This window comes from Ranitomeya variabilis, chromosome 2, assembly GCF_051348905.1.
Source record: "Ranitomeya variabilis isolate aRanVar5 chromosome 2, aRanVar5.hap1, whole genome shotgun sequence".
Lineage (NCBI taxonomy): Eukaryota > Metazoa > Chordata > Amphibia > Anura > Dendrobatidae > Ranitomeya > Ranitomeya variabilis.
The window spans coordinates 374232725-374260333 of NC_135233.1; the positions used below are offsets into that span (position 1 = coordinate 374232725).

The 27609-nt window shown below is 47.8% G+C and overlaps 1 long non-coding RNA gene across 1 annotated transcript in view; it reads left to right on the forward strand.

The window, feature by feature from the left end:
- Positions 1–24101, forward strand: part of LOC143806076 (uncharacterized) — a 32981-nt gene extending 8880 nt beyond the window's left edge. The window contains exons 2-5 of the long non-coding RNA XR_013221383.1: positions 17403–17471; positions 19317–19364; positions 21417–21508; positions 22708–24101. This is a non-coding gene — a long non-coding RNA (uncharacterized LOC143806076). The remainder of the gene's footprint in view (positions 1–17402; positions 17472–19316; positions 19365–21416; positions 21509–22707) is intronic.
- Positions 24102–27609: the final 3508 nt, after the last annotated feature.

A 27609-nucleotide genomic window follows, 5' to 3' on the forward strand; every position in this document is an offset into this window, starting at 1 on the left:
GTCAGCTGTTCCCCTGCTGTGTGTGTGGCAATCCCTCCTACCTCCTCCTTCCTCCTCCACCTGTCCCTGGGCTCCAACACCGCCAGTTGCCGTCCAGAAGTGCTGTACGCACAGTCAACAGTCCCTCCTCTGTTATTGGGGTTCAGTAACGTCAGCTGTTCCCCTGCTGTGTGTGTGGCAATCCCTCCTACCTCCTCCAACCTCCTCCAACCTCCTCCTCCTCCACCTGTCCCTGGGCTCCAACACCGCTAGTTGCCGTCCAGAAGTGCTGTACGCACAGTCAACAGTCGCTCCTCTGTTATTGGGGTTCAGTAACGTCAGCTGTTCCCCTGCTGTGTGTGTGGCAATCCCTCCTACCTCCTCCAACCTCCTCCTACCTCCTCCTCCTCCACCTGTCCCTGGGCTCCAACACCGCCAGTTGCCGTCCAGAAGTGCTGTACGCACAGTCAACAGTCCCTCCTCTGTTATTGGGGTTCAGTAACGTCAGCTGTTCCCCTGCTGTGTGTGTGGCAATCCCTCCTACCTCCTCCTACCTCCTCCTCCTCCACCTGTCCCTGGGCTCCAACACCGCCAGTTGCCGTCCAGAAGTGCTGTACGCACAGTCAACAGTCCCTCCTCTGTTATTGGGGTTCAGTAACGTCAGCTGTTCCCCTGCTGTGTGTGTGGCAATCCCTCCTACCTCCTCCTTCCTCCTCCACCTGTCCCTGGGCTCCAACACCGCCAGTTGCCGTCCAGAAGTGCTGTACGCACAGTCAACAGTCCCTCCTCTGTTATTGGGGTTCAGTAACGTCAGCTGTTCCCCTGCTGTGTGTGTGGCAATCCCTCCTACCTCCTCCAACCTCCTCCAACCTCCTCCTCCTCCACCTGTCCCTGGGCTCCAACACCGCTAGTTGCCGTCCAGAAGTGCTGTACGCACAGTCAACAGTCGCTCCTCTGTTATTGGGGTTCAGTAACGTCAGCTGTTCCCCTGCTGTGTGTGTGGCAATCCCTCCTACCTCCTCCAACCTCCTCCTACCTCCTCCTCCTCCACCTGTCCCTGGGCTCCAACACCGCCAGTTGCCGTCCAGAAGTGCTGTACGCACAGTCAACAGTCCCTCCTCTGTTATTGGGGTTCAGTAACGTCAGCTGTTCCCCTGCTGTGTGTGTGGCAATCCCTCCTACCTCCTCCAACCTCCTCCTACCTCCTCCTCCACCTGTCCCTGGGCTCCAACACCGCCAGTTGCCGTCCAGAAGTGCTGTACGCACAGTCAACAGTCCCTCCTCTGTTATTGGGGTTCAGTAACGTCAGCTGTTCCCCTGCTGTGTGTGTGGCAATCCCTCCTACCTCCTCCTTCCTCCTCCACCTGTCCCTGGGCTCCAACACCGCCAGTTGCCGTCCAGAAGTGCTGTACGCACAGTCAACAGTCCCTCCTCTGTTATTGGGGTTCAGTAACGTCAGCTGTTCCCCTGCTGTGTGTGTGGCAATCCCTCCTACCTCCTCCAACCTCCTCCAACCTCCTCCTCCTCCACCTGTCCCTGGGCTCCAACACCGCTAGTTGCCGTCCAGAAGTGCTGTACGCACAGTCAACAGTCGCTCCTCTGTTATTGGGGTTCAGTAACGTCAGCTGTTCCCCTGCTGTGTGTGTGGCAATCCCTCCTACCTCCTCCAACCTCCTCCTACCTCCTCCTCCTCCACCTGTCCCTGGGCTCCAACACCGCCAGTTGCCGTCCAGAAGTGCTGTACGCACAGTCAACAGTCCCTCCTCTGTTATTGGGGTTCAGTAACGTCAGCTGTTCCCCTGCTGTGTGTGTGGCAATCCCTCCTACCTCCTCCTACCTCCTCCACCTGTCCCTGGGCTCCAACACCGCCAGTTGCCGTCCAGAAGTGCTGTACGCACAGTCAACAGTCCCTCCTCTGTTATTGGGGTTCAGTAACGTCAGCTGTTCCCCTGCTGTGTGTGTGGCAATCCCTCCTACCTCCTCCTACCTCCTCCTCCTCCACCTGTCCCTGGGCTCCAACACCGCCAGTTGCCGTCCAGAAGTGCTGTACGCACAGTCAACAGTCCCTCCTCTGTTATTGGGGTTCAGTAACGTCAGCTGTTCCCCTGCTGTGTGTGTGGCAATCCCTCCTACCTCCTCCAACCTCCTCCAACCTCCTCCTCCTCCACCTGTCCCTGGGCTCCAACACCGCTAGTTGCCGTCCAGAAGTGCTGTACGCACAGAGCCAAACACCTCGCCAATGTGTTAGTGGGGTTCAGCACCGCCAGCTGTTCCCCTGCTGTGTATACGGCAACGTGTACTGCGACCGCCACGCAGACACAACAAGTTAAATGTAAGGGAACCTGACCCCCCCCCCCCCCAGGCGTTTGTTACTGAAGGAGCCACCTTGTGCAGCAGTAATAATGCAAAGGGAAAAAGTGCCTCTTTTCGTGATGCTCCTTGCACATGCTGAACCTAACACTTATGAAATGTGTCCCCACACAGCGTTAAACCGTCCGGTAGGTGGAACTTTCCTTTGTCGTGTGACGCAGCACAGCCATCATTTTTACCCCCTTGGCGCCGTGCGCCCACTCCTCAGCGTTGTTTGAATCTGTCCCGGAGCCTGCGCTGTTAGGTTAGCCCTTGGCCATGCACACATGTTGCGCTGCCCGTCTTCTGACCTCATTTGGTGTCAGGCTGGCTGCGCCTGTGCGGGTGCGCTGGTCGAGATCCCGCCTCGCAGTGTCGTCTAATGTAATCCCACCGCGGGCCTGTGATCCGTGCCCGTGCGCAGTGCATATCCTCTCCTCTCACTCCCCTCCCTACGGCTTCTTCAGACTGTGCGATGTCAGCTGGTCCCTAATAGCATGCCACGGCCGTGACAACGCACAGTCTGAAAAAGCCGTAGGGAGGGGAGTGAGAGGACAGGATATGCACTGCGCACGGGCACGGATCACAGGCCCGCGGTGGGATTACATTAGACGACACTGCGAGGCGGGATCTCGGCCAGCGCACCCGCACAGGCGCAGCCAGCCTGACACCAAATGAGGTCAGAAGACGGGCAGCGCAACATGTGTGCATGGCCAAGGGCTAACCTAACAGCGCAGGCTCCGGGACAGATTCAAACAACGCTGAGGAGTGGGCGCACGGCGCCAAGGGGGTAAAAATGATGGCTGTGCTGCGTCACACGACAAAGGAAAGTTCCACCTACCGGACGGTTTAACGCTGTGAGGAGACACATTTCATAAATGTTTGGTTCCGCATGTACAAGGACCATAATTAAAAGAGCTAAGTTTACCTTTTCCAGCATTAGTGCTGTACACAATGGCTCTTTCAGCTACAAACGCCTGGGGGGGGGGGTGTTAAAGGTTTCCTTTCAACTTGCTCGAGTGCAGGCTTCGGCCTACACTCCGCTCCCCCTGCTCCTCCTGCTGACCCTGGGCTCTAACACCGCCAGTTTTTGCCCAGATGTGCTAGCTGCACAGAGAAAAACACCAGCCAATGTGTCAGTGGGGTTCAGCACCGCCAGCTGTTCCCCTGCTGTGTAGCCGGCAACGTGTCCTGCGACCGCCACGCAGACACAAGAACTGAAATTGAAGGGAACCTGTCCCCCCTCCCCCAGGTGTTTCTATGTTTTACAGCTACCTTGAACAGCAGTAATGCTGCATGTGTTCAAGGTGGCTCAGAAACTTATTCTCCTTGCCCATGTTGAAGTGAACACGTCTAAAATGTGTCCTCTGTGACCATTAAAACGTCCCTCAGGTGTGATTTGACTTTGTATTGACACACGCAACAAGCTCCTTGGTAGCGCTGCCCGTCTTCTGGCATCATTGTTTGGCTGGCTGCGCCTCTGCGGCCGCCCTGACCCACACAACGCCCCTCGGTGTCTTATTTATTGGGACTGCGAGGGTGTGATTGATGGGCAGGATCAGTGCATCAGTTCGCCTGTCCCTCCTCTCCTTCCGCCTTCTTCGGACTGTGCGGCTTCATGGCCGTGGCATGCGATAAGGGATCAGATGACGCCGCACAGTCTGAAGCGGGTGTAAGGACCCGAGTGTGAGAGGCCAACATATGTGCTGCGCCAGGCCCTGAATCCCAGCCCCGCAGTGTTTTAACAATGTTAAGACACTGCGGGGCTGGGATTCATGGGCATCGCGAACCGCACCGGCCGACATTACATGATGCCAGAAGATGGGCAGCGCTAACGGCGCTAGGCCAGGGGATAACACGACAGCGCAGACTCCTGTACAGCAAATAACAACGCTCAGGAGGCTGCACCCAGCACCAAGGTGGGATTCTTGACATCTGTGCTGCGTCTCATTACAAAGGGAACTCTCGCCTCCATTACACAGTTTGACTGTATAAAGGGCTAAATGTTATACGTGTTCCATTCAGCGTGTGCAAGGAGAAAAATTACAAGAGCAACCTTTGACTTGCGCAGCACTACTGCTGCATAAGCTGTGGCTCTTCTACTTTGTAACCCCTGAGGGGGGGTTAAAGGTGACTTTTGAAATCGGTTCAATTAGGCTTCGGCCTACACTCTGCTCCACCTGCAGAGCCCGGGCTCCAACAACGCTAGTTGCTGTCCGGAAGTGCTGGCTGCACAGAGCCAAACACCTCGCCAATGTGTCAGTGGGGTCCAGCACCGCCAGCTGTTCCCCTGCTGTGTAGCCGGCAACGTGTCCTGCAAAAGCCACGCAGACACAACACACCCAAAGCTGCCGCCTGTGCAGGCTTCGGCCTACACTCCCCTCCCCCTGCTCCTCCTCCTCCTGCTCCTCCTCCTGCTGTCCCTGGGCTCTAACACACCGCCAGTTTTTGCCCAGATGTGCTAGCTGCACAGAGAAAAACACCAGCCAATGTGTCAGTGGGGTCCAGCACCGCCAGCTGTTCCCCTGCTGTGCAGCCGGCAACGTGTCCTGCAAAAGCCACGCAGACACAAGAACTGAAATTGAAGGGAACCTGTCCCCCCTCCCCCAGGCGTTTTTACGTTATCCAGCCACCTTGTACAGCGGTAATGCTGCATGTGTGCAAGGTGGCTCATAAACGTATTCTCCTCGCACATGTGGAACTGAAAACACGTCTGAAATGTGTCCTCTGTGTGACCATTTAACCGTCCCGGGGGTGTGACTTTCCTTTGTAATGACACGCTGCAACCCCCTTGGTAGCGCTGCCCGTCTTCTGGCATCATTGTTTGGCTGGCTGCGCCTCTGCGGCCGCCCTGACCCACACAACGCCCCTCGGTGTCTTATTTATTGGGACTGCGAGGGTGTGATTGATGGGCAGGATCAGTGCATCAGTTCGCCTGTCCCTCCTCTCCTTCCGCCTTCTTCGGACTGTGCGGCTTCATGGCCGTGGCATGCGATAAGGGATCAGATGACGCCGCACAGTCTGAAGCGGGTGTAAGGACCCGCGTGTGAGAGGCGAACATATGTGCTGCGCCAGGCCCTGAATCCCAGCCCCGCAGTGTTTTAACAATGTTAAGACACTGCGGGGCTGGGATTCATGGTCATCGCGAACCGCAACGGCCGACATTAAATGATGTCAGAAGATGGGCAGCGCTAACGGCGCTAGGCCAGGGGATAACACGACAGCGCAGACTCCTGTACAGCAAATAACAACGCTCAGGAGGCTGCACCCAGCACCAAGGTGGGATTCTTGACATCTGTGCTGCGTCTCATTACAAAGGGAACTCTCGCCTCCATTACACAGTTTGACTGTATAAAGGGCTAAATGTTATACGTGTTCCATTCAGCGTGTGCAAGGAGAAAAATTACAAGAGCAACCTTTGACTTGCGCAGCACTACTGCTGCATAAGCTGTGGCTCTTCTACTTTGTAACCCCTGAGGGGGGGTTAAAGGTGACTTTTGAAATCGGTTCAATTAGGCTTCGGCCTACACTCTGCTCCACCTGCAGAGCCCGGGCTCCAACAACGCTAGTTGCTGTCCGGAAGTGCTGGCTGCACAGAGCCAAACACCTCGCCAATGTGTCAGTGGGGTCCAGCACCGCCAGCTGTTCCCCTGCTGTGTAGCCGGCAACGTGTCCTGCAAAAGCCACGCAGACACAACACACCCAAAGCTGCCGCCTGTGCAGGCTTCGGCCTACACTCCCCTCCCCCTGCTCCTCCTCCTCCTGCTCCTCCTCCTGCTGTCCCTGGGCTCTAACACACCGCCAGTTTTTGCCCAGATGTGCTAGCTGCACAGAGAAAAACACCAGCCAATGTGTCAGTGGGGTCCAGCACCGCCAGCTGTTCCCCTGCTGTGCAGCCGGCAACGTGTCCTGCAAAAGCCACGCAGACACAAGAACTGAAATTGAAGGGAACCTGTCCCCCCTCCCCCAGGCGTTTTTACGTTATCCAGCCACCTTGTACAGCGGTAATGCTGCATGTGTGCAAGGTGGCTCATAAACGTATTCTCCTCGCACATGTGGAACTGAAAACACGTCTGAAATGTGTCCTCTGTGTGACCATTTAACCGTCCCGGGGGTGTGACTTTCCTTTGTAATGACACGCTGCAACCCCCTTGGTAGCGCTGCCCGTCTTCTGGCATCATTGTTTGGCTGGCTGCGCCTCTGCGGCCGCCCTGACCCACACAACGCCCCTCGGTGTCTTATTTATTGGGACTGCGAGGGTGTGATTGATGGGCAGGATCAGTGCATCAGTTCGCCTGTCCCTCCTCTCCTTCCGCCTTCTTCGGACTGTGCGGCTTCATGGCCGTGGCATGCGATAAGGGATCAGATGACGCCGCACAGTCTGAAGCGGGTGTAAGGACCCGCGTGTGAGAGGCGAACATATGTGCTGCGCCAGGCCCTGAATCCCAGCCCCGCAGTGTTTTAACAATGTTAAGACACTGCGGGGCTGGGATTCATGGTCATCGCGAACCGCAACGGCCGACATTAAATGATGTCAGAAGATGGGCAGCGCTAACGGCGCTAGGCCAGGGGATAACACGACAGCGCAGACTCCTGTACAGCAAATAACAACGCTCAGGAGGCTGCACCCAGCACCAAGGTGGGATTCTTGACATCTGTGCTGCGTCTCATTACAAAGGGAACTCTCGCCTCCATTACACAGTTTGACTGTATAAAGGGCTAAATGTTATACGTGTTCCATTCAGCGTGTGCAAGGAGAAAAATTACAAGAGCAACCTTTGACTTGCGCAGCACTACTGCTGCATAAGCTGTGGCTCTTCTACTTTCTAACCCCTGAGGGGGGGTTAAAGGTGACTTTTGAAATCGGTTCAATTAGGCTTCGGCCTACACTCTGCTCCACCTGCAGAGCCCGGGCTCCAACAACGCTAGTTGCTGTCCGGAAGTGCTGGCTGCACAGAGCCAAACACCTCGCCAATGTGTCAGTGGGGTCCAGCACCGCCAGCTGTTCCCCTGCTGTGTAGCCGGCAACGTGTCCTGCAAAAGCCACGCAGACACAACACACCCAAAGCTGCCGCCTGTGCAGGCTTCGGCCTACACTCCCCTCCCCCTGCTCCTCCTCCTCCTGCTCCTCCTCCTGCTGTCCCTGGGCTCTAACACACCGCCAGTTTTTGCCCAGATGTGCTAGCTGCACAGAGAAAAACACCAGCCAATGTGTCAGTGGGGTCCAGCACCGCCAGCTGTTCCCCTGCTGTGCAGCCGGCAACGTGTCCTGCAAAAGCCACGCAGACACAAGAACTGAAATTGAAGGGAACCTGTCCCCCCTCCCCCAGGCGTTTTTACGTTATCCAGCCACCTTGTACAGCGGTAATGCTGCATGTGTGCAAGGTGGCTCATAAACGTATTCTCCTCGCACATGTGGAACTGAAAACACGTCTGAAATGTGTCCTCTGTGTGACCATTTAACCGTCCCGGGGGTGTGACTTTCCTTTGTAATGACACGCTGCAACCCCCTTGGTAGCGCTGCCCGTCTTCTGGCATCATTGTTTGGCTGGCTGCGCCTCTGCGGCCGCCCTGACCCACACAACGCCCCTCGGTGTCTTATTTATTGGGACTGCGAGGGTGTGATTGATGGGCAGGATCAGTGCATCAGTTCGCCTGTCCCTCCTCTCCTTCCGCCTTCTTCGGACTGTGCGGCTTCATGGCCGTGGCATGCGATAAGGGATCAGATGACGCCGCACAGTCTGAAGCGGGTGTAAGGACCCGCGTGTGAGAGGCGAACATATGTGCTGCGCCAGGCCCTGAATCCCAGCCCCGCAGTGTTTTAACAATGTTAAGACACTGCGGGGCTGGGATTCATGGTCATCGCGAACCGCAACGGCCGACATTAAATGATGTCAGAAGATGGGCAGCGCTAACGGCGCTAGGCCAGGGGATAACACGACAGCGCAGACTCCTGTACAGCAAATAACAACGCTCAGGAGGCTGCACCCAGCACCAAGGTGGGATTCTTGACATCTGTGCTGCGTCTCATTACAAAGGGAACTCTCGCCTCCATTACACAGTTTGACTGTATAAAGGGCTAAATGTTATACGTGTTCCATTCAGCGTGTGCAAGGAGAAAAATTACAAGAGCAACCTTTGACTTGCGCAGCACTACTGCTGCATAAGCTGTGGCTCTTCTACTTTGTAACCCCTGAGGGGGGGTTAAAGGTGACTTTTGAAATCGGTTCAATTAGGCTTCGGCCTACACTCTGCTCCACCTGCAGAGCCCGGGCTCCAACAACGCTAGTTGCTGTCCGGAAGTGCTGGCTGCACAGAGCCAAACACCTCGCCAATGTGTCAGTGGGGTCCAGCACCGCCAGCTGTTCCCCTGCTGTGTAGCCGGCAACGTGTCCTGCAAAAGCCACGCAGACACAACACACCCAAAGCTGCCGCCTGTGCAGGCTTCGGCCTACACTCCCCTCCCCCTGCTCCTCCTCCTCCTGCTCCTCCTCCTGCTGTCCCTGGGCTCTAACACACCGCCAGTTTTTGCCCAGATGTGCTAGCTGCACAGAGAAAAACACCAGCCAATGTGTCAGTGGGGTCCAGCACCGCCAGCTGTTCCCCTGCTGTGCAGCCGGCAACGTGTCCTGCAAAAGCCACGCAGACACAAGAACTGAAATTGAAGGGAACCTGTCCCCCCTCCCCCAGGCGTTTTTACGTTATCCAGCCACCTTGTACAGCGGTAATGCTGCATGTGTGCAAGGTGGCTCATAAACGTATTCTCCTCGCACATGTGGAACTGAAAACACGTCTGAAATGTGTCCTCTGTGTGACCATTTAACCGTCCCGGGGGTGTGACTTTCCTTTGTAATGACACGCTGCAACCCCCTTGGTAGCGCTGCCCGTCTTCTGGCATCATTGTTTGGCTGGCTGCGCCTCTGCGGCCGCCCTGACCCACACAACGCCCCTCGGTGTCTTATTTATTGGGACTGCGAGGGTGTGATTGATGGGCAGGATCAGTGCATCAGTTCGCCTGTCCCTCCTCTCCTTCCGCCTTCTTCGGACTGTGCGGCTTCATGGCCGTGGCATGCGATAAGGGATCAGATGACGCCGCACAGTCTGAAGCGGGTGTAAGGACCCGCGTGTGAGAGGCGAACATATGTGCTGCGCCAGGCCCTGAATCCCAGCCCCGCAGTGTTTTAACAATGTTAAGACACTGCGGGGCTGGGATTCATGGTCATCGCGAACCGCAACGGCCGACATTAAATGATGTCAGAAGATGGGCAGCGCTAACGGCGCTAGGCCAGGGGATAACACGACAGCGCAGACTCCTGTACAGCAAATAACAACGCTCAGGAGGCTGCACCCAGCACCAAGGTGGGATTCTTGACATCTGTGCTGCGTCTCATTACAAAGGGAACTCTCGCCTCCATTACACAGTTTGACTGTATAAAGGGCTAAATGTTATACGTGTTCCATTCAGCGTGTGCAAGGAGAAAAATTACAAGAGCAACCTTTGACTTGCGCAGCACTACTGCTGCATAAGCTGTGGCTCTTCTACTTTCTAACCCCTGAGGGGGGGTTAAAGGTTACCTTTGAAATTGGTTCAAGTAGGCTTCGGCCTACACTCTGCTCCCCCTGCAGAGCCCGGGCTACAACACCGCTCGTTGCTGTCCGGAAGTGCTGGCTGCACAGAGCCAAACACCTCGCCAATGTGTCAGTGGGGTCCAGCACCGCCAGCTGTTCCCCTGCTGTGTAGCCGGCAACGTGTCCTGCGACCGCCACGCAGACACAACACACCCAAAGCTGCCGCCAGTGCAGGCTTCGGCCTACACTCCCCTCCCCCTGCTCCTGCTCCTCCTCCTTCTCCTGCTGTCCCTGGGCTCTAACACACCGCCAGTTGGGGCCCAGATGTGCTAGCTGCACAGAGAAAAACACCAGCCAATGTGTCAGTGGGGTTCAGCACCGCCAGCTGTTCCCCTGCTGTGCAGCCGGCATCGTGTCCTGCAAAAGCCACGCAGACACTTGCTCTTGTACCTTCTGCTCCCCATCCTGGTTCCAGTACCGTCAGCTGGTTCCGGGCAGAGCCTTTGGCTTAGGTGCCTCCCTTTGGTATCCGAGTTCCACCAACGTCAGGTGGTCCTTGGTAGTGCTTTCAGGCACGGGTACCTCCTGCTTAGTAACCGGGTTCCAGTAACGTCAGCTGGTCCTCGGTAGTTCCATTGGCTCTTGGACCTTCGGCTACCCATCCGGGTTCCAGCACCGTCAGCTGGTTCTCGGCAGTGTCTTTTGCTCTTGTACCTTCTGCTCCCCATCCTGGTTCCAGTACCGTCAGCTGGTTCCGGGCAGAGCCTTTGGCTTAGGTGCCTCCCTCTGGGTATCTGAGTTCCACCAACGTCAGGTGGTCCTTGGTAGTGCTTTCAGCACGGGTACCTCCTGCTTAGTAACCGGGTTCCAGTAACGTCAGCTGGTCCTCGGTCGTTCCATTGGCTCTTGGACCTTCGGGTAGCCATCTGAGCTCCAGTTCCATCAGCTGGTTCTCGGCATTCTCTCAGCCTTCTTGTACCTTCTGCTGCATTTCCAAGTTCAAGAGACTAAACACGATGACCCGGAAGACCACCCCTAAGATGACGACGACACCAGAGACGACAACCACCGTGATGACGACGACCCTGGAGACGATGACCCTGAAGACCACCCCGATGACGACGACCCCGGAGACGACCCCGATGACGACGACCCCGGAGACGACGACCCTGGAGACGACGACGACCTGGAAGACCGAGAAGCAGAAGAACAAGAGGCTGCAGAACAAAGAGCAGAAGGACATTAAGCATAACACAAAATATCAGAGCAAAAAATATTATGTAAATTATAAGCAGAAGAAGACTAAGCAGTGTATGGGGGTGAGTCCGTTCCTCCTCGTGGTGCCCCTGGATAAAGCCTGATGCTGCAGGCCAAACTGAACGCGGACAAATGTAACTGTTTTGTGACAGGCAGAACGGAAGGTGTAATCTTCAAACTTTTATAGATAACAACTACGGGAATGCCTGTCACAAATAAGAATATGATGAAGAAGTAGAATATGATGAAGATAATAGTAAAATAAAAAGAATATGAACAATGTAACCCAAAAAATAATAGGTAGAAGATGAAGAAGAAGATGAAGAAGGTGAAGAAGTTGATGTCAAAGAAGCTGATGATGAGGATAATGAAGAAGAAAGCGTGGGAGAAGTAAAAAAGAAGGTGAAGGGCGTGGAAGTAGTGAAACATCAATATCTGACATAAAAAAAAAAAATAACATAGTCAAATTCTTTCTAACGCCGAACGTCATAAAAAAAAAAAAAAAATCCTGCTATTCTATTAGATTGGGCTAAACCTCTGTGCCTTTAATGTCTCCGCCACGTCCCCCAATACATCCTACATTATTCTTAGTTGTTTTCCTTCATGTAGAATGAACCTACAAGTGTATAAAGGGTTTATTTTAATTCCGATATTTTCGTCCCATTGACTTGCATTGGGATCGGGTATCGGTATCGGATTGGATTCCGATACTGTGACGGTATCGGCCGATACTTTCCGATTCCGATACTTTCCGATATCGGAAAGTATCGCTCAACACTAGTGGTGAGTACTCCGGCATTCCTGCCATGAGGAGGAGGCACGCAGGGACAAGTTTCTGCTCCATCCAAATTTTTTTTATTGGATTCAGATATGAGAACCTTGAAATGCTTCTGGATGACGCAGCCACAACCAATCTTCAATGCTCTTACTGAAGGAAGGAGATTGTTTTCCAAAATCTCATGATACATAACCTCATCCTTCCTCGCTTACATACGGTGCAGTTGTCTGTCACTTGGCAGAAAGTACACCCAAAGTATGATGTTTCCCCTACCATGCTTCACGATTTGGATGGTGTTCTTGGGGTTGTACTCATCCTTTTGCTTCCTCCACAGACCGCGAGTAGAGTTGGCACCAAAAAGTTCTATTTTGGTCTCTTCTGACCACATGACATTCTCTCATGCCTCCTCTGGATCATCCAGATGGTCATTGGCGAACTTCAAATCGGCCTGGACATGTGCAGTCATCCTGTGATTCTTGCATTTTCTAACAATTGTGCCAGCAGTTGTCTCCTTCTCACCCAGTGTCTTACTTATGGTTTTGTAGCCCCTTCCAGCTTTATGCAGATCTATGATCTTGTCAGTGACATCCTTAGAAAGCTCTTTGGTCTTGCCCATGTTGTACAGGTTAGAGTCTGACTGATAAAATGAGTATGTGGACAGGAGTCTTTTATAAAGTTGGCTATCAATAAACTGCTGGATGGAAAACAAAGCGCAATAGGGTCTTATCCAGGTGTTAGGAGATAAATTCCATTTGGATTTACTCACCAGAGCCCAAACACAGGTTCATGAAAGTGTCAGCTGCTGCAGATCCACCTGGTCTCCTCGTGACCAACCAAAGTAAAAAAAGTGGAAAAAAAGTGGATTATCACCGCGCTGCTTGAGGTATAAAACAGTCCAAAGAGAAAATCAAATGAAAAAGAGGCTTTATTCATTATTTATTGCATAAAGCCACTTTTTCATTTTATTTTCTCTTTGGACTAATTTATACGTCATGCAGCGCGGAGATAATCCACTTTTTTTCCACTTTTTTTATAAAGGTGACTATGTAAGTGTATGTTTCCACGTTCAGGAAACGCTGCGTGTTTGACGCTGCGTAGGGCCGCAGCGTCAAACACGCAGCGTCCAGATGTTACAGCATAGTGGAGGGGATTTTATGAAATCCCATCTCCACTATGCGTGGTAACACGCACCCGGCGGCCCTGCGATTCCGGACATGTGGCGCATCTTTTTAGATCACAGCATGTCTGTTTACCTTATGGCGATGCAGCGCCGCAAGGTAAAACACATGGCCCTATGTGTGGGGTGCGATGATTCCGGATGTGTGCAATGAACACATCCAGCATCATCGCGTCTGCAAAAGGGGGCGGCGCTTTTGGTGGAGCGGGTTTTCCGCTCCATCCAAACCGTCGGCCATTCTGAACGTGGACACGTACCCTAAGACAGCTGTCTTTAATGCCGGTAGCGAGTTGATTAGGAGCGTCTAACTGGTCTGTAGGTGCCCCAAGGGTGGTTTGCACGTTAATGACCAGGCCAATTTTTACAATTCTGACCACTGTCCCTTTATGAGGTTATAACTCTGGAACACTTCAACGGATCTTGGCGATTCTGACACTGTTTTCTCGTGACATATTGTACTTCATGATAGTGGTAAAATTTCTTCGATATAACTTGCATTTATTTGTGAAAAAAATAAATATTTGGCGAAAATAACATTTCCCACATGTCTGCTTTACATCAGCACAATTTTGGAACCAAAATTTTTCTTTGTTAGGGAGTTATAAGGGTTAAAAGTTGACAAGAAATTTCTCATTTTTACAACACCATTTTTTTTTAGGGACCACATCTCATTTGAAGTCATTTTGAGGGGTCTATATGATAGAAAATACCCAAGTGTGACACCATTCTAAAAACTGCACCCCTCAAGGTACTCAAAACCACTTTCAGGAAGTTCATTAACCCTTCAGGTGTTTCACAGGAATTTTTGAAATGTTTAAATAAAAATAAACATTTAACTTTTTTTCACACAAAATTTATTTCAGCTCCAATTTGTTTTATTTTACCAAGAGTAGCAGGAGAAAATGGACCCCAAAAGTTGTTGTGCAATTTGTCCTGAGTACGACGATACCCCATATGTGGGGGTAAAGCACTGTTTGGGCGCATAGCAGAGCTCGGAAGGGAAGGAGCGCTATTTTACTTTTCAATGCAAAATTGACTGGAATTAAGATGGGACGCCATGTTGCGTTTGGAGAGCCCCTGATGTGCCTAAAAATTAAAAAACCCCAAAAGTGACACCATTTTGGAAAGTAGACCCCCTAAGGAACTTATCTAGATGTGTTTTGAGAGCTTTGAACCCCCAAGTGTTTCACTACAGTTTATAACGCAGAGCCGTGAAAATAAAAATTCTTTTTTTTTCACAAAAATGATTATTTAGCCCCCAGTTTTGTATTTTCACAAGGGTATCAGGATAAATTGGACCCCAAAAGTTGTTGTCCAATTTGTCCTGAGTACGCTGATACCCCATATGTGGGGGGGAACCACTGTTTGGGCGCATGACAGAGCTCGGAAGGGAAGGAGCGCCATTTGGAATGCAGACTTAAATGGATTGGTCTGCAGGCGTCACGTTGCATTTGCAGAGCCCCTGATGTACCCAAACAGTACAAACCCCCTACAAGTGACCCCATATTGGAAACTAGACCTCGCAAGGAACTTATCTAGATGTGTTGTGAGAACTTTGAACCCCCAAGTGTTTCACTACAGTTTATAACGCAGAGCCGTGAAAATAAAAAATCTTTTTTTTCCCACAAACCTTATTTTTTAGCCCCCAGTTTTGTATTTTCCCAAGGGTAATAGGAGAAATTGGACCCCAACAGATGTTGTCCAATTTGTCCTGAGTACGCCGATACCCCATATGTTGGGGTAAACCCCTGTTTGGGCACACGGGAGAGCTCTGAAGGGAAGGAGCACTGTTTTACTTTTTCAACGCAGAATTGGCTGGAATTGAGATCGGATGCCATGTCCCGTTTGGAGAGCCCCTGATGTGCCTAAACAGTGGAAACCCCCCAATTATAACTGATACCCTAATCCAAACACACCCCTTACCCTAATCCCAACAGTAACCCTAACCACACCTCTAACCCAGACACACCCAACCCTATTCCAACCGTAAATGTAATCCAAACCCTAACTCTAACTTTAGCCCCAACCCTAACTGTAGCCTTAACCCTAGCCCCAACCCTAGCCCTAACCCTAGCCCTAACCCTAGCAATAACCCTAGCCCTAACCCTAACTCTAGCCCTAACCCTAGCCCTGACCCTAACCCTAGCAATAACCCTAGCCCTAACCCTAGCCCTAACCGTAGCCCTAACCCTAACCCTAGCCCTAGCCCTAACCCTAGCCCTAGCCCTAACCCTAGCCCTAATCCTAGCCCTAACCCTAATGGGAAAATGGAAATAAATACATTTTTTTATTTTTTTATTTTTCCCTAACTAAGGGGGTGATGAAGGGGGTTTGATTTACTTTTATAGCGGTTAATTTAGCGGATTTTTATGATTGGCAGCCGTCACACACTGAAAGACGCTTTTTATTGCAAAAAATATTTTTTGCGTTACCACATTTGAGTCCACAGAGTCCTGTGAGGTCTTGTTTTTTGCGGGACGAGTTGACGTTTTTAGTGGACATTTTCGGGCACGTGACATTTTTTGATCGCTTTTTATTCTGATTTTTGTGAGGGAGAATGATCAAAAACCAGCTATTCATGAATTTCTTTTGGGGGAGGCGTTTATACCGTTCCGTGTTTGGTAAAATTGATAAAGCAGTTTTATTCGTCGGGTCAGTACGATTACAGCGATATCTCATTTATATCATTTTTTATGTTTTGGCACTTTTATACAATAAAAACTATTTTATAGAAAAAATAATTATTTTGGTATCGCTTTATTCTCAGGACTATAACTTTTTTATTTTTTGCTGATGATGCTGTATGGTGGCTTGTTTTTTGTGGGACAAGATGACGTTTTCAGTGATACCATGGTTATTTATATCTGTCTTTTTGATCGCGTGTTATTCCACTTTTTGTTCCGCGGTATGGTAATAAAGCGTTGTTTTTTGCCTCGTTTTTTTTTTTTTCTTATGGTGTTTACTGAAGGGGTTAACTAGTGGGGCAGTTTTATAGGTTGGGTCGTTACGGACGCGGCGATACTAAACATGTGTACTTTTATTTTTTTTTTTATTTATTTAGATAAAGAAATGTATTTATGGGAATAATATATATATATTTTTTTCTTTATTTAGGATTGTTATTTTTAATTTTTTTTTACACATGTGGAAAAAAATTTTTTTTACTTTGTCCCGGGGGGGACATTACAGATCGGTGATCTGACAGTGTGCACAGCACTCTGTCAGATCACCGATCTGCCTCACAGCACTGCAGGCTTACCAAGCGCTTGCTCTGAGCAGGCACTCGGTAAGCCACCTCCCTCCCTGCAGGACCCGGATGCCACGGCCATCTTATATCCGGGACCTGCAGCGAGGAAGGAGGTAGGAGACCCTCGGAGCAACGCGATCACATCGCGTTGCTCCGGGGGTCTCAGGGAAGTCCGCAGGGAGCCCCCTCCCTGCGCGATGCTTCCCTGTACTGCCGGCACACCGCGATCATGTTTGATCACGGTGTGCCGGGGGTTAATGTGCCGGGGGTGGTCCGTGACCGCTCCTGGCACATAGTGCCGGATGTCAGCTGCGATATGCAGCTGACACCCGGCCGCGATCGGCCGCGCTCCCCCCGTGAGCGCGGCCGATCGCGTATGACGTACTATCCCGTCGGTGGTCATACGGGCCCACCCCACCTCGACGGGATAGTACGTCATATGTCAGAAAGGGGTTAATGGTTGGTGGGGGATCAAATACTTATTTCTCACTGCAAAATGCAAATAAATTTATATAATTTATACAATGTGATTTTCTAGATTTTAGTTTTGATATTCTATCCGTCAGTGTTAAAATTAACCTACCCTTAAAATTATAGACTGTTCATGTCTTTGTCAGTGGGCAAACTTACAAAATCAGCAAGGGATCAAATACTTATTTCACCCACTGTAGATAAATAGATAGATAGATAATAGAGAGAAGGATAGAAAGATAGATAATAGATAGATAACAGATAGATAATAGATAGATAATAGATAGATAAATAAATAGATAGATAGATAATAGATAACAGATAGATAATAGATAGATAACAGATAGATAGATAATAGATAGATAGATAGATATGGGATAGATAGATAGATAGATAGATAGATAGATAATAGTGAGTATCCTTATCTCACGTCTCGGCAGATCATACACAGTGTCAGTGACACGTTGTCTTCCTCGATGTGACACATCCGCAGACAATGTCAGTGATTGGTTGGGGAGGATCCTGCACATTCCTCAGATGTATACATGAAACAAAACCTGTTATCTGCTCGATAGAATTCATCCGTCCGCTCATCAGCTGCACAATGAACGGCCATGGCTGGGGCGTCTGCGGCCTCCTACTAGGTGAGTGCACATCAGATCTTCACACTGAAGGGGGGGCAGTAACTTTTTATTTGTTCCCTTTTGTTTCTGGCTACTGCTATAAACTTTGCAGGAATAGCAGACCTGAGTTCGTCATCAGCAAAACGTGATAACTTATCTCTACTACAAATGTGTGTTGGGTATTCTAGTGCTTGATACAATGGTGGGTCATCTGTACGGAACAGTGTCTCTGGTTGCTTGATGTGTATGGTGTTATTTTCTACTATAGCAAAATTATTATTTTTACTCCATTTCCCATGGACTCACACAATGATTAGTCAGGATGGGGAGACAGTGGGGATGGTTTAGCCTGGCAATTAATGTATAAAGGAGTGCAAACAATTTCAGAACCCTGGCTCAGTTGCCCTCTGTGGTCGTCTGTAGCCACCTACTCCATACAGCATCCCTTCTTCTAATTAGTAGACATGTGCCATGCTGCAATGTAGTGACATCACCAGTTGTGCTGTAGATAGCGGGAGGCTTGTAGGGCCCTAGTATAACAACCATGGACTTCCAATATAGCCAGGGGACCAAGGTTCTGCCAGTCTTTTCTCTCAACTCAAGGTTACTAAACAAACATTCACTTCTCAACTGATATTTATATTAAAGGAGTTTAGTCCCGAAGGAGATGCAGTAATTATCCGATATATGTGAGCCCCTTGACTGGGACTGGCATCTATCTCAAGAACAGGTGTCTCCCGATCCCCTGTTCCAGTTATCAGTGAGTGGAGAGATCCATCATTGCTATAGGAGGTCTGAATCCAGCCATGAGTATTTTCTCCTAATGATATGGCATGAATGTCTTTCGGGAGATAGTTCCTTTAAAGAGATATTTCCGTAATGAATATCTATAGAGTAAATAATAGGCTACGCCATAAATGTCTGATAAATGTGGGTTCCCCTACCAGGACCAGCATCTATCCGGACAATGAGGTCCTATTGTGCACCACAGTAAGTGGAGAGGTGACTGCAGATGCACCGCTTTCTCCATTCACTTGTATGGATGTGCTTGGAAATTTTCTAGTCTCCCATACAAATGAATTGAGGGACCTGAGCTTGTGTGTCCATCTGTCCATTCCAGACTGCATGGAATAGACCTCATTGTCGAGGTCGATATGAGACTCAAGGGTGAATATATCACAAATGTCTTAAGCCCCCGATACACAACATATAGCTGTCGGCCAGACAAAGGTTCTGCCGGTCATTCAGCCAGCAGGTGTCTCTCCTGACTCCTCTATTCACAGGAGCGCTCGTTATGCCGGGTGCTCCTGTGTGTGAATCCGCTGCCGGACTTCTCTACCGACGGCTTGTCACACAGAGCACAAAAGTATTGGAAGTCCGAAACTGAATATGTCGAATCCTTAATCCTATCATCTCCAGTCTGGGAAGAGTCGGGGGCCCTCATGCATAGGAGAATGTCAGACGATCCCAACGATGTCGGTCAATGTTTGATTAAGGGGGGCTTTAGAGGAGATAACTCTTTTAGCACAAAAAAGGCAGATTGGCCTTTTCCTATGTTGCATTCACACAGTCACCCTGTATACAGGATCTACAGAATACTGTATGTAGTGTGTTATCCTATGGGGATTGTATGAGAAAAATATAGCTGCTTCTGTCCATGGGATGGGTTTGGTATTGCAGCTCAACCACATTCAAGCGCTTTGAGCCATTTAATGATCTGATCAGACCTGGTCACATCACCGATCGGCAAATCATTAATAATGAAGTCTCCAAGTTTTGTGCCGAATAGCTTCGAATTGGCACATTGACAAATACGGTATATAGTCCTATATGCACAAAAGATTAATCAAGTACATTGTATTACAGGTTTTCTGTACAAGGAGGCTTCTGCTGCAGAAGATGCTGCCTCACTGCGTAAGTATGAAGAGATATCTATGTAATAGGTGAATAATGTGTAAAATACATCAAATGTCTCTGAATCCTGGAACACTGTCCCATCTAATATGACTACTCATAGCAAACCAGGTGTACCGATGGGTCAGTGCTATCAATCCTTGTCACACTCATGTAGCCGGAGGGACGCTGCGCAGCGCGCTCATTCTCTACGGACTCGGACACACAGCGCAGTACTCTTGCAACTCTGTTGCTCCTGACCCTGGCGCTTGCTCCCCCTGATCGGTGTCCTTCATTCCTCAGTACATATCCGCCGCAGCAGGCTCCCATATCCTGGACACTCTTTTACTCCTTTTGAGCTTGCTTCCACATCCAGTTCATGTCAAAGAATGATCTGATGAAGGTCCTATATCGGGCCGAAAACGTTCATTATCATTAGATTTTTTTTTCTGGATGCACTAATAAAAGGAAGCAATACTCTTTTTCACATACCGAGTGCCAAGTTCCTTTACTATTGTTTTATGGGCTGGATACCCTACTTGAGCATCAATAGCACCTACTTCTATTGAGTGCCGTGTTTTTTTGTTATTATTATTATTTTAGTCGCTGCCAGCGCTGCCAAGTTCTTGCTTAAAGGTAAACCACCAGAATATGGCGCATATATACCACTGCACCAGAAAAGTTTTTTAGATTAAAATTATATTCTTTAATTAAACAAATAAGTAAAAACAACAATCATTAGATTATTAATGTACAAACAGAGCGATTCAAATTAGGCCACAGGTGCCAAGATGTAAAATTGCTACAGATAAGACAAAAAACATAACACATGGGTCTAGGTGGGGCGTGGGGCGCGTGGCTGCTGATGGCAATAACATGGGTAAGACTATAGAGTATACATGGCCCCCTAGTGCTGTAGGTAGGGAGTTCTTTATGGAAGGTCACTGACTGAAGAGCTAGGAGAAATCTCCATGGTTTATAGTACTATCTCCCTCCACTTTGGAATTGGTCATCTATAGATATATGTTTTATGCATCTGATACTGTGATCGGGGATATTACTGATTATTAGACATTACCTAGACCCATGTTTTATGTTTTTTGTCTTATCTGTAGCAATTTTACATCTTGGCACCTGTGGCCTGCTTGTACGTGAATAATCTAATGATTGCTGTTTTTACTTATTTGCTTAATTAAAGAATATAATTTTTATCTAAAAAAAACTTCTCCGGTGTAGTGGTGTATATGCTCCATATTCTGGTGGTTTACTGTTGTGTGGGAGCTCCGCAGGGTACTACCCACATGCATACGAGTTGCTTTAGTCCCGAATTTATATGATGTTATCTGTATTGGAGATATTGTTATTTACAAGTTCTTGCTTAAAGTTCTGCTCTTCCTTTACCCTTTATATGGAAACTATAAATAGCGTGATGTCAACATTTTATGAAATTCCTGTTAATGATAATTAATTATTAATAAATTCTGTGCCTCATGCCTCAGGAAGTCTAATTAAGTCTATTCATTAGCAAGATGCAATTTTATTGTCACCTTTAAAGCTCGAGCATGCCGATACATGGAATTCCTGACCTTTTAATACCAAAGTGTCAATGAATATTCATATACTAGTAGAGTCCTCCATTGGGATGAAGAGTCGGATTGTTCTCGGAGTCTGTTGTGACTCAACCAGTCTTACAATCTCATGACAGATCATACCGTTCCGATAGCATCACCATGTCCAGGAACTATTGAGATGAGCCAGGAGGACAAAACACATTCCATTTTGCTATAGAAACAGAAAAAAGGAGAACATGAAGGAAACAACGTTGCAGATTTCAGCTTTCAGCAGAATCAGAACTGGGATTAAATTGGGATTAAAGAATGAATCAACACAAACAAAACTGAGACTAAAGTTAATATCTGGTCAGGCATAGCTATCTTATAGGCTAAGACTCCTCACGTTATTGATCAGTCCAGTACATAGTTGTCTAGAATTCTTAGTATAGGAGAAAAGATCCTTATACCCAATTAAGTTGTTCTGTTAATGTAACCTAAACTTTTTTGTTCTCTCACATAGAAAATTCTAGAAACCTTCCATTCTGGTCGATTATTCTCATCTGCCTGTGTTGTATACTGGTCATGATAGTTCTTCTATGTGTCCTCTGTACAGTAAGTATCTGAAAAAAATATTAAAATGTACCAATAAAAAATAGTAGAAGTCTATAACCTATGGAAGGTGTACGACATCGGAAATATATGGCATATCAAAGAATGAGCCATAAATGTCTTAAAGATGCAGGTCCAGGTCCGGCCAATGGGACCCACATGATTACTGAGATTAGAGCTCCATTATTGGCTGTCAAAAGTAGAAGGCTCTCTTGATTTATTTCCAAGCTGACCCTGTTGGCTTGACAATTTATGGCCCCTAAAGAAATTTATAGACAAAGAGTAGTGCATGCACAACCATCTCTCCATTCTGACAGAGAGTTATAAGTGAAGAACGAACACATGCCAAAATGTATATACTGGAGAAGATTTAATAATCCTGCCTAATTTAAAGCTATATAGTTATAGTAGATAACCAGGAAATGCACAAAATGTATCACATGTGACTCCTGCTTGTTGATGTGTTTGGTTTATCTTTAGGTACTTTTTTTCTAACTTTACACCACCTATTGGTTTACATCACTTATGCAAACATTTTGCACCAATATTTTGTTGTGCATGCCGTTCCTATTAATCCATGCCCTCTTTTTTGCAAAGCCACGCTCATAGATAATAAATTTGCTGCACAGCATTGTTTGGTTCAAATTGAGCCACAATTTTGGTGCATGTATCCTAGTGAATTTCCTCCATTGTGTTATACCTAGTACAGAGCCTGCAGGGGTGGAGCATGACACTGTGATTCCCTAATTGGTGTCCTTTAAGACTCCGCCCCCAAGGAACTGTACTAGACATAACATTTTTTTCAGCAGAGATTTAGCTTCAAGCTGTAAGATCTCAAACCTATATATGTGTGTAAGCAATGCTCTGCAAAGGGCCTGAAAATAGTAAGGGGGTAATTACAAAGAAACTTTTTTTTTCATAAAAACTATGTTAAATTCTGTAGATTTAGGTTTGTTCTCTGCAGAGATGTTGCATGTCGAAAACCCCATTTTCTTTCTAGCCTATAGATAGTAAAAGAGGTAGGGGCAAGGAGGAACAGAGAGGGATATACTTCAGGATCAGACTACACACAAGATGTGTTTGTAGTTTGTGACCAACGAAACACACTATCTGTAAATTAGTTGTTTTTTACTTTAGATGTAGAGAGAAATAAAAAAAAGTTGAAGTTTTATTTAAGCATTTACATTTTTTCTTACTTTTAGATTGGTGCAATAATGAAACCTCACTTGTATCCTCGAAGAAGTTGGGTGCGTACTTACTTCCCTCATTTGGCCTTCTGGGGCTTTGATGAACCTACGGCCAATGCACAGTAATGGATCCTCCTACTGTATGGTGGAATAAAAATGCTGCAAGCAATTTTGACCAGCTGCAGTGATCATCTGGAAGTCTTCATCAGGATGTCCTCATCTGGAGGCCTTCAAGAACAGATCACCATAGACTTAATGACACTTGTGAAGTACTGTAATATGTAAAGCTAATTAATGTATAGAGTTCCATATTTTAATATACCTCTTCTGGGCTTCTTATTAATGATTTAGACCCAGCAATTAAAGGCTCGACCACTAATCAGATTATATTTAAGGAATGAAGACTCACTTTTCAAACTACTGGGGACAATATCTTCTACTAAAAATATGTCATTAACAGAGAGTCCAGCTATTTGCACCTACAGTGACCAGATATGATCTCAGAGAGAACCAAGTCTTCAATCTATTTATAGCACCACCATAGTAAAAACTAAGCATTACACCATTTCTTACAAAATGTAAAGCTTATTTGCATAATGTGTAGACATGTTAGGTCCTCCAAAGCAAGAAACATTTTATACAGGAAGCTGTTCTAGTGATAAAAGGAGTAAAGATGAGCAATTATCGATGCACTGGTCCTGCATCCAGTCCGGTCCTCCTTGGCATCCAGTCTTCACTTCTGTTAAAAGCATCCTTTGCTTACTTCTGATGCTTGCTGTCAAGAATGCTGGACATCGGACCATGGCAGCATGGATAAAAATTGCTTATTACTAATGAGGATTAAACAGGGGATCTTCTACCAGTAACCATTGAGAATGAGTTTAATCTAAACCAGGCAATCACTTAAAAAAAAAAAAGTTTTATTGCACGGTGGAACTGGACTAAGAAATAATCCATAAATGTTATAACGCTTTCTTACCTTGATCTAAGATGTATGGCCAGCCTACCCCACCTTGTAAAAACTGGATGCCAGTGGTCTCATTGTATGGCTTTCTATCGTGCTAAAGAATTGCTGAAGAGCTGATCATTTCCCAATGTAAAAAATGAGTGGTGCCGAAGCAACTCTTTAAAAGAAAGCCACAGGCTGGAGACCGCACTAAAGCTGGAGACCACACCAAAGGCTGGAGACCACACTTCTATGCTCTCTAATAGAGCTACAAATTCCATTACAATTGGTGTACTGCAAATTGCATTTTTACTAGAACAAGATTTTTAACATAATTTTATGAATAATTTAGAACTGATTCATTGTATTGGAATTTTTCATAATTTATTGTCATTCGAAAGCCCATAAATGACACTAATGAATGTTATTTAATAATAATTATTTAATAAAAGTTATGTAATATATTTATTTATTTTGATTGATTTAAAGAAGATAGAAATAATAATCTTTATTAGATTTACAGTTCTACTATATTTTGACACTTAATGAACTTGCACAGTTGAAGAAAATATACTGTAGATAGGTCCAAGCTTACCTTTTTTAGCTTACCTTTTTTTACCTTTTTTCAACTGCCATCACCGTCACTGGATGACCATATGCAGACACGTATAACATAAATAGAGTATCAAAAAGTCACGTCTCATTCAAAACTGATCTCACACTACTCATCTCTGGATACGCTGATTTACTGTTGTAAGGAGGCTAATGGCTGTATAATCGATGGGAGGTATGTGAGATGGCTGCTCCCTGCGCCCTGCGATGCAACCCAGAGGATTTTGCTTTAGTGTATGTGAGCACTAAGATGTCATTTAGTGCACCTGGGTGCGGGACATTACCTCAGCCTGTGTACCTACAGACCTAAGGGAGCAGAATCCTGCCAGGACCTGTGGCCAGCGTCATGTAACCAGGCCATGTGAGTTAGTGGCTGCTGGTGTCTTGGGAGAGCAGGAACTACCACATAGCTCTTGGAGGAGCTAGAGGACTGTGCTATGGACACTGATGCTTTGTTTTGCCTGCTCTAAATGCTGTTTTCCTTTTTGTTGTTGCTTCCGGATTTTATGAAGCAAATAAACCCACAAGGACTTCGAAATTAACGTGACTCCTGTCTTCCTCCTGATGCACCTGAGTGAGTACAATCCCTACAGTTGGTGCTAGACTGCGGGCATTGGTCCAGGAAGTACCTGGGAGGACTACAGCAGGTGTTTGCTGTGGATCGGCAGGTCGAACTCCAAGCATCTGGCAGTAGCTCTGAAGGGCCATTAAGATTACAAGCTTCTGGCGGAAAGGGGGTAGAGTACCAAAAAGGGGCGGTGACCCAAACAGGGATGTTGCTCAAAAAGGGGTGGGGTCCCAAAAGAGGGTGGTAACCCAAACAGGGATGGTTGCCCAGAATAGGGTGGAGTCCCAAATGTGGTGGTGACCCTAAAGGGGGTGGTGTCCCAAAAGGGCAGTAATCCAAATAGGGGTGGTGGTCCAAAAAGGGGCCACAGTTGTGCCAATGGACTGTAACCAGGGACAGCTTGATTCATGCTATGCAGGTCCACTTTATAGTGTGGACTGCTTGGCCAATGAGACGTCACGGCTGTTTCCCATCTGTCTGGATGGAGAACATGTGATGGGACTGATAGACCCGGGGAGTGGAGTGTCCTTACTAAGAGTCCCTCTGAAACACTCTAGGTTGCCTGGGACAAAAGTAAGCAGTGGATGTGAGGACATTAAGGGTCTTCTGAAAGCCTGCCTTTACATTGTCGCAGCTGAGGATTCCATGTACCACGAGGTGGGTGTACTCCCGGACTTGCGGTGTCCCATGGTAATAGGTCCAGACTTGGAAGTACTCTGTGAATGGTGGATAGAGGGAGAGGTATCTGTTGAAATAATGTGTGTAAGATCTATTAATGAGGAGAATGCACCCCCTAGAGTTGATATTTCCTGACTTAGGCATGACCAAGCGAAATTGTGAACGGACCCTATTTAGCGACATGATGGGGAAGGCAATTCAAGGAAGTATGACTAGACGGAAGTGTGAGTCTGACCAACTTTGGGACTTGGCAGAGGTGACCAAAAGTTTAACCATTGAAGATGGGTAGCTCCTGGAGAGGGGTCTAACAACTGTTTAAGTGGGGACTGCTGGTTCCAGGATGACAAACTGAATAGTGGTGACTTCTATTCAGATGGTGATGCAAGGGGAAAAGAGTGCAGTAAGGTTGACCCGGGTACAAATGGCAAGCCTTCCTCTCCTCGCCGGGGACACAGTGGCCGCAGAAAGGCAGGTCAGGCTACACCCTCTGAGAAGACAGATAAAGAAGAGATAGGGACAGGTGTCAACAAGGTTAATTTCCATGATAAGGGGGTCACTTTACCACTGACAAACCCTAGCACAGAGGTAGTTGATGATGTACAGAAGATAAAGCTGACACAGAGTAGCAGTAGGGGAAGAACTCTGACAAAAATGGAGAGACTGCAGGCAAAGCTATCCAAATCAACAGCAGTGAGAGGATAAAATTGAAAACTGAAAGGCAGCACCTCCAAGGCATACAAGGAGAGGTCAAGTGTGCATCTTGGACAACCAATACAATAGGTAAAAGGCATGGAAGAATCAGGAAAGATACTGGTATGGTCACTTAAGTAGTCCTTCACTATCTTGGTCAACTTCTCTTCCTTCCTTGTCATAGCTACACCCACAGATAGCCCTTGGTGATGTGATGGTTTCATGAAAATGGCCCAGTTGGTGGACATTTCCCCCCTCCTGAGTTGCACCTGGTGTGCATATCCCTCCCCTGTATTTATTGTGGGTGAAAAGTGCTGGTACCTCTGCCTGCAACTTTGTCTGAGGGTAATCTTTTCAGCAACTCTTCAGCAATGGCCCTTGGCATGCATGCATTGAAAATGACACATCTGCTTCTGACATGAGAGAAGGAAATTTCTCCTTGTACCGTGGCTCAAGAAAGGTGCACAGCCAGTATTTCATGGTGGACAAAATGTCTTTCACGCGAGGGTCTTGGGAAAGGCATCTGGACATGAACTGTGCCATGTGTTGCAGACTACAAAGAGTCAAACATTCAATTGTTTTATATCGCCTTTATGACACACGCCAACAGCAGACTCAGTAAAATTAGTAGCACTGGTAAATAGTGATGTCTGTGTATCTCAGCAGGCTTTGCGCCAGTCGCACAACTGCTAGATAAATATGTTATTTATTTAATCAATAGCAGAGTAATTTTTTGTTATATCACCTTTATGACACATGCCAACAGCAGACTCAGGAAAATTACTGGTAAATAGTGTTGAGCATTCCGATACCGCAAGTATCGGGTATCGGCCGATACTTGCGGGTATCGGAATTCCGATACCGAGATCCGATACTTTTGTGGTATCGGGAATCGGTATCGGGATTAATATCAATGTGTAAAATAAAGAATTAAAATAAAAAATAGGGATATACTCACCTCTCCGGCGGCTCCTGGACTTTACCGCCGTAACCGGGAGCCGTTGTACCTAAGAATGCGCGCTTGAAGGGCCTTAGATGAGGTCACTGCGCTCTGATTGGTCCGTAGCGGTTGCGTGACCGCTACGCGACCAATCACAAAGCAGTGACGTCACCTAAGGTCTTTCAAGCGCTTGAAATACCTTAGAAGAAGTCACTGCTTTGTGATTGGTCGCGTAGCGGTCACGCGACCGCTACGCGACCAATCAGAAGCTGCGGACGTCTTCTAAGGTATTTCAAGAGCTTGAAAGACCTTAGGTGACGTCACTGCTTTGTGATTGGTCGCGTAGCGGTCACGCAACCGCTACGGACCAATCAGAGCGCAGTGACCTCATCTAAGGCCCTTCAAGCGCGCATTCTTAGGTACAACGGCTCCCGGTTACGGCGGTAAAGTCCAGGCTGCGTCGGAGGGTGAGTATATCCCTAT